This window comes from Panthera uncia, chromosome A2 (genome assembly GCF_023721935.1).
Source record: "Panthera uncia isolate 11264 chromosome A2, Puncia_PCG_1.0, whole genome shotgun sequence".
Taxonomy (NCBI): domain Eukaryota; kingdom Metazoa; phylum Chordata; class Mammalia; order Carnivora; family Felidae; genus Panthera; species Panthera uncia.
Genome location: NC_064816.1, coordinates 118,244,456 through 118,262,620, shown reverse-complemented (window position 1 = coordinate 118,262,620; position 18,165 = coordinate 118,244,456). Strand labels below are relative to the sequence as shown.

Sequence of the window (18,165 nt, the reverse complement as noted above, 5' to 3'; positions counted from 1 at the left end):
CATTTACTTTTTATTTTGAAATACAGACTCATGGAGAATTTAAAGAGTAGTACAAAGAACACTTAGATACCTTTCACCAAATTCACTGTTAATATTGTTGACATTTTGCCAGTTTTGCTTCTTTATTCAATATCTATCTATCTATTGCCTATCTATCTATCTATCTATCTAGTTTTTCCTTTGATCCATTTGAGGTTAAGTACTCTCTTATTCTTACATACTTCAGTGGATATTTCCAAAGAACAATGACATTTCCAACATAATCACGGTACAGTTACCCAAGTCAAGAAGTTTAATTGATAAAATGCTATGATCTCACTTACAGTTTTGTATTCAAATTTTACTGCTTGTCTTTATGCATAACATTTACACCGAGTCCAGGATCACCTATTGTGGGAATCTAAAATAGTCCTCCATCTTTCTTTGCTTTCATGACCTTGACATTTTGAAGAGTCAAGACTAGTTATTTTGTAGAATATCCCTTAGTTTGGGTTTGTCAGGAATTTCCCCATGATTAGATTCAGGTAATCCATCTATTGCAGGAATTTGCCAGAAGTGGTATTGTGTCCTTATCACTGTGACACATTAGGAGTCAGAGGACACCTGTTGCCCCATTGTTGGTCTGTTAACTTTGGTCACTTGGTTAAGATACTGTCCTTCAGATTCCTCCATTGTAGTTATCATTTAATTTAGTAAGTTGAAAACTATGTTATTTCTTGTGTATTGTAAATATTGATAGTTTAAAATGAAACTCGAGGTACCTGGGTTGCTCAGTTGGTTAAGTGTCTGACTCTCAGGTTATGATTAAGCCCTGCATTGGGCTCTGTGCTGACATTGCAGAGCCTGCTTGGGATTCTCTCTCTCTCTCTCTCTCTCTCTCTCTCTCTCTCTCTCTTTCTCTGCCCCCCCCCCAAATAAATAAATAGACATTTTAAAAAAATAAAATGAAACTCTAACATCACTTCTTAAAGTATATAGAACAGAATGATTTAATTTGATACCTAATATCATCTTTAAAAAAAATGGGAAAAAGGTTTTTACCTCTTAAAAACGCTATTTTCATTCCCCATCTCCTAGAGAATATTATCCTGTGTTAGAACATTTCTTATTGATCACCCTATCATGGTGTCTTGAAAAAACATGAATATTAATAAAGCTGCATTTATTTTTAATGTCTTGTGACCATAAGTCTTTAAGTGTTAATTTTTCCCCCTCTGGATTGGGTTATGTTTATTTTTTTTTAAGTTTATTTATTTCTTTTGAGAGAGAGAAAGAATGAACACAAGTGGTGGGGGAGGAACAGAGAGAGAGGAAGAGAGAGAATTCCAAGCAGGCTCTGTGCTGTCAGTGCAGAGCCTGACCCCTGGTTTGATCCCATGAACTGTGAGATCATGACCTGAACCGAAATCAAGAGTCAGTTGCTTATCTGACTGAGCCACTCAGGTACCCCTGGATTGGCTTATCTTTAGAATTATTCTTGATATAAAATGGTGAAAACTATGTGACAGAATTATAATTTTTAAAATAAATAATTGCTACATGTAAATAGCAAAGCTAGCAATATATCTCAATAATTTAGACCAAGGTGGTCATGGTGACTTGATTAAACAAGGCATTGAGGACTCCTATTTTGTCTTGTCTTTTTGTTTGTTGCTCCTTGGGTTTTTACAAGGGGAAAGGAGTCGTATGAAAGAGAACTGGCAGGAAGCCTCAGCTGCAGGAAGATTAGTTCTGGGAAAAACTACACGTAGAAGATCTGGAAATTGATTTCCCAAGTGACTAGTTCTCTGCTAGTTGATCCAATCCAAAGATTTCTCTAAAACTCAAAAATTCCATGGAGTCATCTAATATCTAAAAGGGAATGACTCTGTCCAAATTATTCCACGGTCAGAAACTTGTACATAGTGTTAGAAAATGTGTCTGGGCGCACTATGATTTATAGTAGATCATTTTGTGGATTTTCTGAAGCTGCGTTAAGCCAGAGCATTTATTGAATGACCACTGTTTGCCATGCGCTGTCCTAGGCACTTTTTGGATATGCTTGATATATGAAGATTGGGAGTTACAAAACAGATAAATCAGGGCTGGATGTTAACATTGCAAAAGGGAACTCTGCAAAAGAATTAGTCATAGACTTTCTGTAAATAATGAGTATTCTCTATTGCGTGAATTAAATTTCTGAATTAGGGGTGCATGGGTTGCTCAGCTGGTTAAGCTTACGACTTCGGCTAAGGTCACGATCTCATGGTTTGTGAGTTTGAGCCCTGTGTTGGGCTCTGTGCTGACAGCTCAGAGCTTGGAGCCTGGAGCCTACCTCGAATTCTGTGTGTCTCTCTCTCTCTCTGCTCTTTTTCCACTTGCACTCTCTCTCTCTCTCTCAAAAATAAAACATTCAAAAAAAAGTTTATTTAAAACAAATAAATAAATTTCTCAGTAAAAAAATCAGTTTATAGATAGTTCTTTCAGAATATTTTTAAAAAATTTTTTGAATGTTTATTTACTTTTCAGAGAGAGAGAGAGAGAGAGAGAGAGAGAGAGAGACAGAGCATGAGTGGGGGAGGGGCAGAGACAGAGGGAGACAGAATCTGAAGCGGGCTCCAGGCTCTGAGCTGTATGTCAGATTCACCTGAAGCAGCAAGTGTTTACAAAAGATAAAACATGTCTAAATATCACTGTAATTTTTAAGAGAAGCAATTACTAATGTTGATTGGAGGCTTATTACGGTAAGTTGATGAGATGCAGAAAAATGCATGAGCCTGAATGGGGAAACTGAGATCAAGCCCTCTTGTCTGTGTAACATAGCTTGGCTCTAGCATGAATGCAAGGTAATTTGCCCTGCAGATACTTGGATAAGCAAACATTGTTTGTATAACATCAGCTTTAAAACAATTTGTAAACCAAAAAAGACATTTCGTTTAATCACCGCAGTATATTCAAGGTTTAGAACACCTCAGTGAATGAAAAGGCAACTCACTGGCATATCCAGCATTGCAAGTGGGCCAAACTGTGGCGCCATGGCGGGAAACAGTGCTTTTCATAACACCTAGTTGGCTTTCAGAGTTACCTATCATTTGGAGAGCAACTCTTTAAAAAAATACAAAGCACATCAGGTCCTGGTGGCTGTTCAGTGGCTTGATGGGGATGATGTTTTTACCTGTTCTGCCATCACCCCCACCACTGCCAGCAGTAACTAAAGCCACAGCTGGGAGGTGAACTGCTGAGAAAATGCATCTTGGCTGAGCTACTCAGGAAGGGAACACCAGTATGTAATACTGCGTGAAAACTGTGGTTATGTGGCCAGTGTTCCCCATATTTTCAAAGTGACAGTGCTAATGAAGAATTCTCTTGTTAGATCTTACAGAAAACCAAACTAAACTTGCCAGTGATGTCGCACTTCCCAAATGCTGAGTCACTTTCCTTTTATCCTCTTGCCCTGCATCTTGACTGTGTGAACCCAGTGCATCAGTTCAGTGGGGGTTAGGTGGTTTGTTCTGTCCATACAGGGGAGCTGTGTTTCTACAGCTGTTTTCAAGGATCACATAGAAAGACATTTTTGAATGACAGAATCGGGTGATGCCAGGTTTATAGGAAAAGGTTGATATTTGTGCCCGATCGCCACAAGTTAGCTAATGTCTCCAGTAGAAGAACAAATGGAAAACTGACATGTTACCCTTTTGCTTGAAATGCCAGACATTGAGTTGCATATTTACATAGACATATCTTTGTGTCTATATCAGGGCAGTTAACCGAATTGCCTGTCTAGTGTGAAATGTATGACTGGCAAAAATCATATGTGTTTAAAACTTCTGTTAACACTATGTTAATAGCACTATGGTTTTAGTATGTGGCAATTTTTTTTTGTCTCTATAAAAAGATCATTAATGAATTTTCCCATTTTTATTTCTTAGTGTGCTTATTGGCCAATTTTACCTTGGGTGCTGGCATATGTTTAGATTATGATCTCTCTGCAGAGAAATTAGGTAGGCTTATTAGGAAGGATATTTTACTCCAGGAGAAAAATATCTTCTAATAGTTGGACATGCCAGTTTATAGAGGGGAAGCAGAGACCTGTGCAAACATAAATTGGTTTCATTGTTAATCTTCCCATGATTTTGACTTATTGCTGTTCGTTTGTGTGTGTGTGTGTGTGTGTGTGTGTGTGTGTGTGTCTGTGTGTCTGTGTATTTTTGAAAGACTCTTATAGTTGTGATAAAAGTTAGAAATTTTGGTTTGGTTGTTGAGTCTTTGTTACAAAACAAAGTGAGTTAGATTTTAATTTGAATTTTTGCTTGACTAACGCATTCTGAATTTTGTTGTTCCTTGGTGGTTGTGGGTGATGGTAGGTTACACAGAAATAAATTTCAGAACAGGGAACCCAAAGGGTGAGCTGAGGTGATTTATCAGGTGACTCTGTGTTAAGAGCGAGAAAAACTTATTAATTACAAATCACTTCAATTCAAACCCCAGTCAACAAATTTCCACTTCACTTGTTTCAACCTACTGAGAGATTTAGATAGCCCATTCTCCTGGACAAGAGAGTTCCTGTACACCTGTGGAAGTTTATTTTATTTGTAAATCTGTTAATGGGTACATTCTGAGCATACATTAAATTCTCTGTTTTATGTATGAAAACATTAAAAGTATAAATATTAGAAAGTGTAAAAATCTTTCATCTTTTATGACTTGCCCTTGAAATCAAATTGATCATCTTCACTGTTGATGTGGCAAAACAAGCAAAGACAGGCAATATCAAACTCATTCACTTGGGAACGGTTCTTTAAGCAATCAGATTCATATCTAGAAGTAGGAAGAAGAGTTTTCTCCTTCCTTTCTCTCTTCTGCTTATTTGCACATGGGCACTTATATTTATCTGAGCTGCAGCATGTTTTTTGTGTTTGTTTGTTTGTTTTTACACCGGAATCCACTTAATAGTGATCATATCCAGTCCAAAAAAAAAAAAAAAAAAAAAAGTTGAGGCCACATTCAGTGTCAGGATTGAACTGAACTTGAGAAGTTGAGAAGAAATTGAACTTCAGAGAGGTTAAGTGACTGGGTCAAGGTTACTTAGTTCATATCAGGCTGTGTGTGTGTGTGTCCCTAAAGCTCTTGGCTTAGACTGTATTGTCTCCAGAGGAAGGCAGTGCACACAGAAGGGGATTCTGCAGTGAGCCTCTGACATCAGTGTGACATGGAGGCAGGCAAGCAGACATCTCCTGGGCGTCCCATGGCAAATTAACATATTCCTTCACTGACCGTGGTCAATTCACTGAATCTCCTGGGGCCTGAGTTTCCTTACTTTTGAAATAAGACAGTTGGACAGGGTGCTATCTGGACCTGATAACATTCTTAGAGTACCCCAGTATGTACTTCCATAGGTTAAAAGTACAATCTAGAGTATTGCATTTACATATCGGGGGTGGGGAGTTTTTCAATTTTCAGGCAATTACCTAGTATACTTCATACTGTCCTGCCTGATTTGGGGCACAAGAAAATTAATCGTTGAATGTACTCTATGGAAATTGCCTCCTGAAGGCCAAACTTCTTGACTTTGTTGTTAAACTAGCTAATATTTAACTGATGTTTTAGCATTTGTTTTGATTTGAGGGTGAATAGCTTTACCAGTGAGAGTAAAACTTTAGTCCTATTTCCTTAATGCCAGAATAAGGAGGAGGAACGCACAGTGGTATCCATGGGTGTTCTGTTGCAGTGAGAATGATTTAATGAAATGGACAGAGTGGATTCTGTTTGATAAATCATATGTGACAAATGAACAGCCACATAAAATTATATGTAACATAATTCAAATTGGGGGCAGGGAGGATTGTCCAGATAGACTGTCCTGTATCATTTCACATTGTGGCTGCTTCCAGATGTGCTTCTTATCTGTTACATAAAATAAGATTCCTTAGTACCAGAACTATTGCCAAGCCTATTGGGGCAGTGATTTAAAATGGGCAGAAAGATATGTGTGAAGCTGTTTGAGACTGAATGAAAATTTATCTCTTTACATTTTGAGATGAGAGAATGAAATGTCAAATCAGAGGTAAAATGTGTTATTGTCCTTTTATAAAGGAAGAAACTGAGGCTTGGTGAAAATAAAGAATGTGTCCAGGGTTACCCATAATCAACATTCAAACTTGCATCTATGCCCCACACTACAACTCTGTTCTGTTATAATCACTTCCATCAAATAGTAGTATTTCAATATGATAAGCCAAGCGGCTACAGATAAATGGGGAAAAGTCTAGGTAACTATTTCAGTAAATCAGAGAGACAGATTCTTTATAGTACCCAAAAGCCAGGAATAGTTCAGAGAATCAAATTTTTAGTTAGAAAGGAATAGACCTATTACGAGAAAAACTGTATAATAGAAAACTGAAGCAGCAAATTGGACTAGTTAGGGTAATGCTAGCTGCTGTAACAAGCACCAAACTCTCAGTGACTTAGCATTACTGAAATTACTTCTTTACATGTTCCTAGTCACGTGAGTAGCCAACCTGCCAAGTGGTGACTTGGGTACCCATACTCTTTCTGTTTTGTGGCACAGCCTCTGAAACCTTTCCATTCAGTCAGAGAATGGAGAAAAAGAGTGAAGAAGGGATAATTGCTCCTTAAGATTCTTGGTCCTCAAGTGACACACATGCCTCCCACTCAAGAACTAGTCCCATGGCCTTACCTCAGTGAGGGGTGAGGAGATTGGGACAGGTAGCCCCTGATGGTGCAACTCTTCCTAGAAACAATCCTATACCTTGATGAGGGAGCATGAGTCTTTGGGAGATCTTCAGTCACTGGCTACACAAATAGGACCTTCTTTAGTCCTCTAGGCCTCACATTAATGAGTTTTGCTTATGTATCACAGAGGATAGAAGTGGAGAATATATTTGGGAAAAGAACAAGGAAAGGTGCTTAACTTCAAATGGTAAAGTTTCAAATCATCACAGTTTAAAATGTTACCATAAAAATATTGTGCACCAAGGTACTAAGATACCCTATTTCTGTAGTTTTACTTCTCCTATTTTGTTGCTGTGTGTGTGTGTATTTTTTTTTTTTTGCTTAATATTTTACAAACTCATAAGAACAGTATTTATTGAGTTATTTTTTCCTTTCTTTTTCATGCAAGATACCATGAAATGGTTTCTGAGTTGTAGCCCTCAAAAAGTGCGAAGAGTCTTTTCAGTGGTGTCATCTGAAATAGTTTCTACTGCTATTCTGATGTGTCAAATACATTGTCTTAGCATGGAACTCAGATGTCAAAGTACCTGATAGGATAAATCAATATTTTCTCTGGAGACACTGGTTTGAAACAAAAACAAAATCTGAGCTTAGAAAAGAAATCCAGAGGCACCGGGGTGGCTTAGTCCATTAAATGTCTGACTCTTGGGGGCGCCTGGGTGTCTCAGTCGGTTGGGCGTCCGACTTCGGCTCAGGTCATGATCTCGCGGTCCGTGAGTTCGAGCCCTGCATCGGGCTCTGTGCTGACAGCTCAGAGTCTGGAGCCTGTTTCAGATTCTGTGTCTCCTTCTGTCTCTGACCCTCCCCCATTCATGCTCTGTCTCAAAAATAAATAAACATTAAAAAAAAAACTTAAAAGAATAAAAAAAAAAAAAAAAGAAAATGTCTGACTCTTGATTTCAGCTCAGGTCATTATGTCATGATTTGTGGGATTGAGCCCTGTGTTGGGCTCTGAACTACAGTGAAAAGCCTACTTGGGATTCTCTCTCTCTCTCTCTCTCTCTCTCTCTCTCTCTTTCTCTCTCTCTACCCCCCCTCCCTCTCTCCCTCTCTCTCTCTCTCAAAATAAATAAATAAGCTTAAAAAAAAAAAAGAAGAAGAAAGAAAAGAAATCCAGCTAGTTAAGTCTCCCTAGTGAAGGTGTTCTTGTATGGAGCCTATGTTTTGGGTTTCTAGTTTTGACTCCTATACTTTCAGTAATTTTGCTGAGGATCTGTCCATATCAAACATACACAGGGGGACAAATTGTTTTGCATTTACTTGAGGACTAAAGCATCAAAACCTCTCTCTTCTCTCTCAGGGTTTCCCCTCTGACTTTAGAATGGAGTATGGAAATAAGATGTTAAATGGTGGAGTCCATTATGCTGAGTTATGGATGGAACCTGCCGTGGCTACTAATTAAATCAGCATACCTGCAAACTTGTGTTCTTGTTGGCCCAAACAGATTCAGGCAGATTGGTCAGAGATAGAATTAGCAAACATTTAGTTAATTTTGAAATAAATTTAATTTCTTGTTTTAAATGGCTGCCAGTTAATACCAGCTTTCTGGCTGTGATGGTTGATACACATATTTATTATCATTCCAACAACATGATAGTTTTTGAATATCTACCATATAGAAAAGCATGTAGGGCACACTATTGGAAATATTAACAATAATGAACATAATCTCCAAAACTGAGTACTTGTGACTCATCCACATTTCTAGGTAGATGCATGTAAATATTTTAATAATACCAGTTGTAGTGCCTGTTTAATTTTTGTCAAAACTCATTCACATACAGCCTCTCATGTTTAATTGTTCAGCTCCGCAGTCTGAGGAGCAGGCATTACCAGGTCCATTTTCCTGGTGTGGAACTGGAAGCCCAGAGAGGCATAGCCCTGCCAGAGATTCACAGTGTGTGAGATCCAGGACTAAAAGTAGTACTTTTTCCATGACACCTCTCTACCTCCCTGTATGATAACCTTCTGTGAAAACGAAATAGCTCCCTCATAGAGGTGCTTTCTTATACCTAAGTTGGGTAGGGAATTTACGCTTGAGTAAGGAGGAAAAGATAGTAGATAAAACCTGAGTGTTGGAGATAGATTAGAATATTAACCCTGCCATTTACTAATTGTATGATCCCGTGGGAGTTGCTTAACTTCTCTGAGTCTCAGTTCTCCCTTCTGTAAATACATGGACTCCCTTCTGTAAATATATGGATTTGTTGAGATTTATAAAACAATACAAGGGAAACAATTAGCAAAGCGCCTAGTACACAGTAAGCACTCACTGACTAGTTCTTATTATTTTATTGAGATATAACTGATATGCATCACTGTATAAGTTTAAGGTATACAACATAATGGTTTGACTTACATAGTTTGTGAAATTATTACCTCAATAAGTTTAGTTAGCATCCATCGTCTCATATAGATACAATGAAAGCAAAAGAAAAAACCTCTTTTTTACTTGTGATGAGAACTCTTCTGATTTATTCTCTTAACGACTTTCTTATATATCACACAGCAGTTTTACTGTAGTTTTCACGGTGTGCATTATATCTATAGTACTTATTTATCTTATATCTGAAGTTTGTGTGTTTTGATCACCTTCCTCCAGTTCCTCTTCCTCCTACACCCTGCTTTGGATAACCATAAATCCTTTCTCTAGGAGTTGGGTTGTATTGTTTTGTTTTGTTTTGTTCTGTTTGGTTTTGTTGAGTTCCATGCATAAGTGAGATCATACAGTATTTGTCTTCCTCTGACTTATTTCACTTAGCATAATTCCCTCAAGTTCCATCCGTGTGGTTGCAAATGGCAGGTTTCCTTTTTTCATGGATGAATAATATTGCATTATATATGTATACCACAACTTCTTTATCCATTTATCCATTGATGGACACTTAGATCACTGCTATGTCATTGCTATTGTAAATAATGCTGCTATGAATATGGGGGTACAAGTACCTTTTTGAGTTAGTGTTTTTGTTTCCTTTGGCTATATTCCTAGAAGTGGAATTGCTGGATCTCATGATAGTTCTATATTTAATTGTCGGAGGACCCTCCATACTGTATTCCATATTGGCTACACCAGTTTAAGTTCCCATCAACAGTGCAGAAGTGTTTTCTTTTCTCCATAACTCTGCCAGCATTTGTTATATGACTTGTCTTTTTGATGACACTCATTTTAAGAGGTGTGAGGTGATATCTTTTTGTGGTTTTGATATGCATTTCCCTAATTACTAGTGATGTTAACATCTTTCCAGGTACCTGTTGGCCATTCATAAATCATTTTTGAAAAAATGTTCAAGTCTTTTGCCCATTTTATCTTTTTTATTAAACTTTTTTTAATGTTTACTTATATTTGAGAGAGAGTGACAGAGCATGAGTGGGGCAGTGGCAGAGAGAGACGGAGACACAGAATCCACAGCAGGCTCCAGGCTCTGAGCTGTCAGTGTAAAGCCCAACGCAGGGCCCGAACCCACGAACTGTGAGATCATGACATGAGCTGAAGCCAGACGCCCCACTGACTGAGCCACCCAGGCATCCCTCTTTTGCCTATTTTCTAATTGGATTTTTTTGTTATTGAGCTGCTGTATGAATTCTTTATATATTTTGGATATTAGCCCTTTATCAGATATATGGTTTGCAAGAGTTTTTTTTTCATTCCGTATGTTGTTATTTCACTTTGCGGATTTTTTTTTTCTGTGTAGAAGCTTTTTGGTTTGATGTTTTTACACTTGTTTATTTTCAATGCTGTTGCTTGTGCTTTGGGTGTCCTATCCAAAAATCATTGCCAAGACCTGTGTCAAGGAGCTTTCTTCCTGTTTTCTTCTAGGAGTTTTTTATTTCAGATCTTTAATGCATTTTGAGTTCACATTAGTGAGTGGTGTAAGATAGGGATCTAGTTTCACTCTTTTGCATATGAATGTCCAGTTCTCTCATCACTGTTTATTGAGGAGACTATCTTTTCTCCATTGAGTATTCTTGGCTCCCTTGTTAAATATTAATTTACTGTATATACTTAGGTTTATTTCTGGGCTCTCCATTCTGTTCCATTGATCAATTTGTCTGTTTTTATGACAGTACCAAACTGTTTTGATTTCTATAGCTTTATAGTGTAGCTTGAAATTAGGAAAGTGTGTTATTTTAATTTTAATATACCAAATTGTTTATGTATTTCATAGCAGTGGTGAGGCAAGGAGAATTGTAAATTGGTATCTCTTGTGGGAGAATAAAGGGAGAGTAAGAGGTGAAACCTCTGAAAGGTGTATCAGCCTTTCCATGGAAGGCACAGAGACAGAGAGGCCAAGATTCTGTGTCCAGTGGCTGGGGACAGTCCAGCTCTCCCGCACACAGGGTTTAGGCTTAGCTGCCTTGGGATCAGGTGTTGGTTCAAGTAAAACAAAAACTATTCACCACAGAGAAGACCCATGAGGGAGTGTTAGATAAAGGAAGGCCCTGCCAAATTGTGGTTAGTTATGAGGGGCCAATCTCAGCCTGCTGAGTGATGCCCACAGTTGGGAAGAAAACCTGAGAATTGTACGGTAGCGACTGAAGTAACTGTTGGTTTCACCATTTCTTCTTTGCTCAGACCTATTGGCTACCAGTACCTGCATGGCAAATAGTAGTGAGAAATACAGGAAACTTGGGGAAGGGAAGACAGCTTCCCTGAAAGGCTGAAAGAAGGGCCAGTGGCTGAACTGGCACACATGGTTTGGTAGGTTTGGGATCTACTCTTCTTTTCATGTATTCGTGGATAATTTCTGGGTCAGATGCATCTAATTTTTGTAGGAACAATAGCTACACTCGTGGAGATTACCATGCAGTCAGGGTACCCTGTACCTTGGTGAAAATTTTAACTTCTCTAACTCTTTTTCAAGTTTAAATGTTATCATTCTGATTTCATATGTAGAATTATACTAGGTTGGATTCTCTGGCAGTGCCTACTGTGGATGGATCTTGTGAGGTGTCACAAGTAATTTGTTACTAATAATAAAACCATAAATTTTTTTGAATGATTCACTTAATGAGTGGACTCAAGGCTATTCCTATAACTCTTACTTTCCTTCAAATATACTTTTCAGGAGTAAGAGAGAAAGAGAGTGGAATGATAGCAAGAACACACACATGTGGGTGTGATTGCTTAAATTACACTTAGGCGCACTGAAAATCTCTGCCAAAGTGAGTCCTTTTCTGATATGCAGTTAGCAGTTATGACAATAGCTATTTATTAGTTCTCTGCTATTCTGCATATTTTTAAGCTGTGGAAATTGGAGTGAGCTTTGAGAGTGTACTTGAGTTTATTGAAACTGGGGTGACCTATAGAAGTGTCTTTTGGTTTGTCAAAATTGGGATGGGCTATGGGAGTATATTGCACATGAAATATATTGATTAATGGTCAGCTCTTAATAAGACCTCAGTTTTTATGTCAACACCGTCTTGAGCCCCTTGGGAGCAGAATTTGCATTTCCTTTACCTTTGTGTGCAACATTGATTTATCACAGTGCCAGTCAGATAGAAAGATTTATAAATATTCAAAGGGCAGTTTAGTTTTTTAGTGTGTTGAGGGATAGCTTGAGGATTAGGTTAGTTAACTGTTACCCAAATAAAGCAAGACAAATAGCCAAGAAACACTGTCTGCTCAAGCATATAGCTTTTCTTTATTGAGTGAGAATGAAAAGATATATACATTTTTTTAATGTGGAAGCTGACAAACTATACTTTGAATCATATGAAGCCTCTAAACTTCGCTCAAGTGGGTCTTTATTTACTTTTTAAAAGTTTTATTTATTTAGGTAATCTCTGTACCCAACATGGGGCTCAAACTCACAACCCTGAGATTGAGAGTTGCATGCTCTTCTGACTTACTGAGCCAGGCACCCCTGGGGTAGGTCTTTAAAAAGGCAGAAAAGTCAAACAGCATTAATCAGGAAAAAACAAAACTTACTAAGAAAGTAAACTAGCAATGGTTTGTGATAGCCCTTGGCTGCATTTTTGGGGAGCTCCATATGCTTAGGTTATATCATTTATTTATCAGGCATCTATGGGAAATGTAGTATTCTACATAACTTAATTTTCTAGATTACCCCTTTAAGTCAAATTAAGAGATAAAAATGCCAGATTTGGGATGAAAATCTCTATAAAATGTTGAAAACTCTCAATCCAGAGGACAGTGAACCCAATTCAACTTTTTAATGCATATTCATCACCTCATTTTTTAAATTCTACGTTGTAGGATTACTGAGTTTCACTAAAGGAAAGAAACACTACTATTTTAAAGGCACACATCACTTCTAATATTGATTTCAATTTCTGAAACATTAAAAAGTGAAAACGTATATCTAAAAATTGAGGGCAAATGGTAGTAATGTGCTTTTTTAGACCAAATTGTGTAGGGTTATTGAATATATATAGTTCATCAGTTTAAAAGATCCCAGACTTTACTGTTTGAGCAATTTGTTTGCTCATTGTAGGTTTTCTTGTTTCCAGTACAGCCTCCTCTGGAAACAGCATGTCAGCCTGTTGCCCTTGCCCACCCCTTAATATTTGCAATTTCTAATATGCTCCTGAGTGGTAAGCCAGTTTGTTACATAAAGTTAGGACTGTTTGTAAAATTAGGGGCTTTCCAGCAAACAGTACAAATTTGAATGTATTGACTGTGTGGGGCTCCTTCTTTGCTGCGCCCCAGTTTGGAGCTTGTCTTGGATCTTGGTAGCCAGATTTGTGATTACTATCAAATTGTAGTGTATAGGTTTTAAAAAACATCTTCCTCATCCAGGTGACCAAGAAAGAGTACTAGGTGTTAGGATGATAATTAAAACAAACACACACACACACACACACACACACACACACACACACACACGCAACAGAAACAAAACCCCTCAAAACGCAAAAACAAAAACTACCCCTCCCATCCCCACCAGACAACTATCCTCCTTCTCCAAAAAAGGATAAGTAATACTGAAACATCAAGGACAGGGACAAGTAAGGAAGGAAAGTTGGGAGCAAGAAAAGGTCTAGAGAAGATGTCAAGAACTGGTAATTTTGAATACCACTTTATTTTGTTTTATGCTTAAAATGACAAGAGTGGTGATTGATTCACACCTTTTATGGAGCTAAGTGAATGTAAAGGAATGAATCATTTCCAAATGATATTAATAAAATAGAATTCAACCATCACTTTAAATAATTAACTGTTTTTAAACTTTAGATATTTTCTTCAGCCAATACCTAAAATACTGTATTAAAAGGAAACTGAACTATACCTGTGTATAGTTTATCATTTACAACACCTTTTCCTGGTTGCCAATCAGCTAAGATATCTATGTTTACTGAATAAGAGTGTTCCTATTAGTCAGGTCCAAAGTACACGTAACTGTATTGATAAGGGAGGACCTCTCAAATGAGTTACTGACACTGATATCTCTAGAGAAATTGGAATGTATCCTTATGTGGGTGTTTGAAAAGATGACAGATTATTTTCTGGTGAGCTGGGTTGTTAAAAAGTCCCAGAGAGAAGTTGTGGGTGAGGACTGGTAATGTTTTAGGTGCTGTACAAGTGGACAGGCAGGACCTCATGGCTGATCTAGTTAGTGTTGGGTTTAGCCTCTCAATCTTTAACCCAATCCTGAAAATAGAGATAACATTGTCCGTCACATTTTAACACCATCATCTGTGCATCTTATTGTATTTTCTTTAGAATAGTAGCATAGCTAGAGTGGACCTTCTCCGGTGAACATACCTAGTGTCTAAACTTGACCTCTTCTTAAGAATGTATGTTGAACAGATGTGTTGTATATTGTCTCAACTGTATTTTAAGCTCCTTGAGGTATTTGCTTCTTTATATCTTCCACAATGACATGATTACAGTAAATGTTCAATCAGTATTTTGAGTGAATGCTGACTTAATTTTTAAAAGCTATTTCAGTACAGGTACTATGAGAATATTTATCATAGGTGACCCTACATATATGAAGATCACTGACACGACTCACTAAAATGATACTTGGAGTTCTTTGCTTTGCAGCGGTGAATGATTGGGGGCTTCCCCATGGTAATGGGTACTATGAAGACCTGGCTGACTTTGGAGGGGTGCAGTGATGCTTTTGGAAGTGAAAGAGACCCAGCATAACTTGGCCTCAAAGGCCTGCCAGTTGTTAAAGGTTATCATTATTTTTTTTTTACAGAGGTAAATCTTGGCTTTCATTCAAATATAACGTTGACCCATGTTGTGATGGTTAAATTTATATGTCAACTTGGTTAAATCACAGGACCCAGATATTTGATCAAACATTATTCTAGATGTTTCCTTTAAAGTATTTTTTTAGATGAGATTAACATTTAAATCAGTAGACTTTGAGGGCAGCATATTACTCTTCATACAATGGGTAGGTTTCATCCATTGGGTTGATCCGATCAGTTGAAGACCTTAATAGAAAAAAGACTGACTTCTTTGGAGGAAGAGGGAGTTCTGCCAGCAGATTGCCTTTGACCTTTAGCTACAGCATTAACTCTTCCCTGGGTCTTCCACCTGCTGGCCCACCCTGCAGATTTTGGACTTGTTAGAGTCCACAGTCACATGAGCCAGTGCCTCTCTATGTCCATCTTTATCTACTATCTCTATCTCAATCTCTCTTCTTTTCTCTATCCCCACCTCTATCTCTATGTCCACCTCTCTCTATTTCTATCTCTATATAGACATAGATTTATTATATGTATATATAAAATATTTATGTGTTCTTCATATATATGATATTCTATCAATAGATTTATTATATGTATATATAAAATATTTATAAGTGTTCTTCATATATATGATATTCTATCATACATATTAGTATACCTCATTGGAAGGTTTTTTTTTTTAATGTTTATTTATTTTTTTTAATTTTTGATACAGAGAGAGACAGAGCATGAATGGGGGAGGGTCAGAGAGAGGGAGACACAGAATCTGAAACAGGCTCCAGGCTCTGAGCTGTCAGCCCAGAGCCCGACGCGGGGCTTGAACTCACGGACCGCGAGATCATGACCTGAGCTGAAGTCGGCCGCTTAACCGACTGAGCCACCCAGGCGCCCCTATCATACATATAGTATATATAGAGATATATACCTAATCAAAATTTTAAAAAACAAATATATTCTATCATCTGTCTATCCATCTATCTATCTACCCATCCATCCACTATTGGTTCTGTTTCTCTGGAGCCCTAACTAATACACATGTCAAATATATTGTTTAACTCATTTGTTAATGAGAGAACTAGTAAGATATTACAACTGGTTCAAAAGAGAAATCAAAGTAGCAAAACTTTGATAAACAAAGAATGTTTCAAGAAAAATTACATTATTATTTATGGATAATCTGGGCCTTGGAAAATGGTAAGATTAGTCATCCAATTTGAGAGATTTTATTTTGAAGCAAATTCCATTTGTGAGAGTGAGTGTGAATGTATGTTGTTGACACAGATTTAGCGACTGAATGAAACTCTTTATCATATTTCCTTAGCACCAAGTCTCTCTAGACATTGCTGATATGGCCCCTAGCGCTATCCTACTTGAAAGAATTTTAAACTTCCATTTCCTGAAATTTGATTCTTCCTTATTTAAGCAACCAAATCTTTTTGGCCTTCCTAGAACTTAGCATTATACTTATACAGCTGAAGAATATACCTATTTAAATAATTTGGGGCTGTAGGACTATAATTTTAGAAGTTCTTCTCCTGATCAGTTGATAAGATAGATTTCTAAATCCAGTTATAGAAGACATTATAAATCTTAATTTAAAAATATCAAATAATAGTGAAACATGAAAAGCAATAAAATGGTAAAATAATAAGCTAGTCAAATTCTAGTGTTTATGAAAACAATTCACAAAGAGCCAGGCAAAAGCCTGTAGTAAATATTAAAGAAAAGCAATTTATTACAGCTGTTATAAACAAATGCCACTGTATTAATTTTGTATTGTTAAATTACCACAGATTTAACGGCTTAAAACAACACAGTCATTTTCTTGCTGGCTGCTGGCCAGGGGTGGTGATTCTCAGCTTCTAGAAGCTGCCCATGTTCCTTAGTTTGCCATCCCCTTTCTCTGTCCTCAGAGCCAGCAGTGGTGGGCTGAATCCCTCTCATGCTTCAGATTTCTCCTGCCTTGTCTGCCACCTCATCTTCTGAGTGCAACAGGGAAGGGTTCTCAGCTTCCAAACACTCCTTTGAATAGATTTGATCCACCTGGAAAATCCAGGCTACTCCATTCTAAAGTTCCTAATCTTAATGTCTTTGCAAATTCTCTTTGTTATATTCAAGGATTTTGGGGATTAGCAAGTGGACATCTTTGGGAGGGAGAGTTACTCTGCCAACTCCTAGCCATGTTGTTAATCATGTGCCACATACTTGTTGACCTTAATATAGGTGAATGCTTGAGCCTAACAGTGATGGCAAGAGAAAACTGGCAAGGGCAGAGTAAGATGAGGAAGTTTTAAAAAACCTTGAAAGTGGAAAAGGATGCCTTTTAATGGGTCTTGTTCTGGTGATTTGAAAAGCATGGTTTCACCTAAGTGACATTTAAATACAAACAAAGCAAGGAGTTTGTTTAAATACAAAGTAAGGAATTGAGTGGAAGCCATTGGGACAGGAAACAGTGAGCTGTGGGGGGAGGGGCTGGCAGGCAATGTGGGCAGCTTCTGCCAGAGACTTCTGCTTGACCACAGGATATTGTGGTTGGGGTCACTGGTGAAGACTAGAAGAGACTTAACAGATATGAATTTTGTCCTACTTGATGTTTCTTGGTGAGATTCTTTGTTTTTTATCTAGCTATCCGTATCTTTAAGAAATAGTATTTTAGAGATTCCACTATAGTTTTTCTGAATGTACTGTTTTTCACTGGTAGGGAGTCAACAAAGTCTTCTAATCAGTTTTGATCCCAATATTTGAAAGTGTGATCCTATTCTTTTCTTTTCTTTTTTAAAAATGTTTATTTATTTGCTTTTGAGACTGAGAGAGATAGAGCATGAGCAGGGGAGGGCAGAGAGACAGAGACGGAGAATCCTAAGCAGGCTCCGTACTGTCAGTACAGAGGCCAACGTGGGGCTCAGAGTTGTCAACTGTGAGATCATGACCTGAGCCGAAATCAAGAGTCGGACACTTTACCCACTGAGCCATCCTCATGCCCCAAGTGTGATCCTATTCTAAAGAAATGTACAGTTTATCTTTCCTTGAGAGAAAGCCCTCATGCATATGCCTTTGGAAAGAAGATCACCTGTGTATACAGAAATTCTGGAGAGAATGAATGAAGTATGTTAGAAGAATTATTTATTTAGGGGCTTATATTCCTGGTCCTTGATGTTTATGTACTATTATTGGTGGACTTGCTTTCACCTCAAGATGTGAGTACCAATTTTAGGTTGGCAGAAAATGAGGAGCCTCATATCCCCATGTGTATTACTCTGG

The 18,165-nt window shown here is 37.7% G+C and overlaps 1 protein-coding gene and 1 long non-coding RNA gene across 4 annotated transcripts in view; both read left to right on the top strand.

Moving 5' to 3' along the window:
• LOC125930042 (uncharacterized) overlaps positions 1-7,772 on the top strand; it is an 86,884-nt gene extending 79,112 nt beyond the window's left edge. The window contains exon 2 of the long non-coding RNA XR_007460050.1: positions 7,428-7,772. This is a non-coding gene — a long non-coding RNA (uncharacterized LOC125930042). The remainder of the gene's footprint in view (positions 1-7,427) is intronic.
• Positions 1-18,165, top strand: part of PDE1C (phosphodiesterase 1C) — a 293,394-nt gene that overhangs the window by 109,107 nt on the left and 166,122 nt on the right. The gene's annotated exons all lie outside the window — the stretch shown is intronic.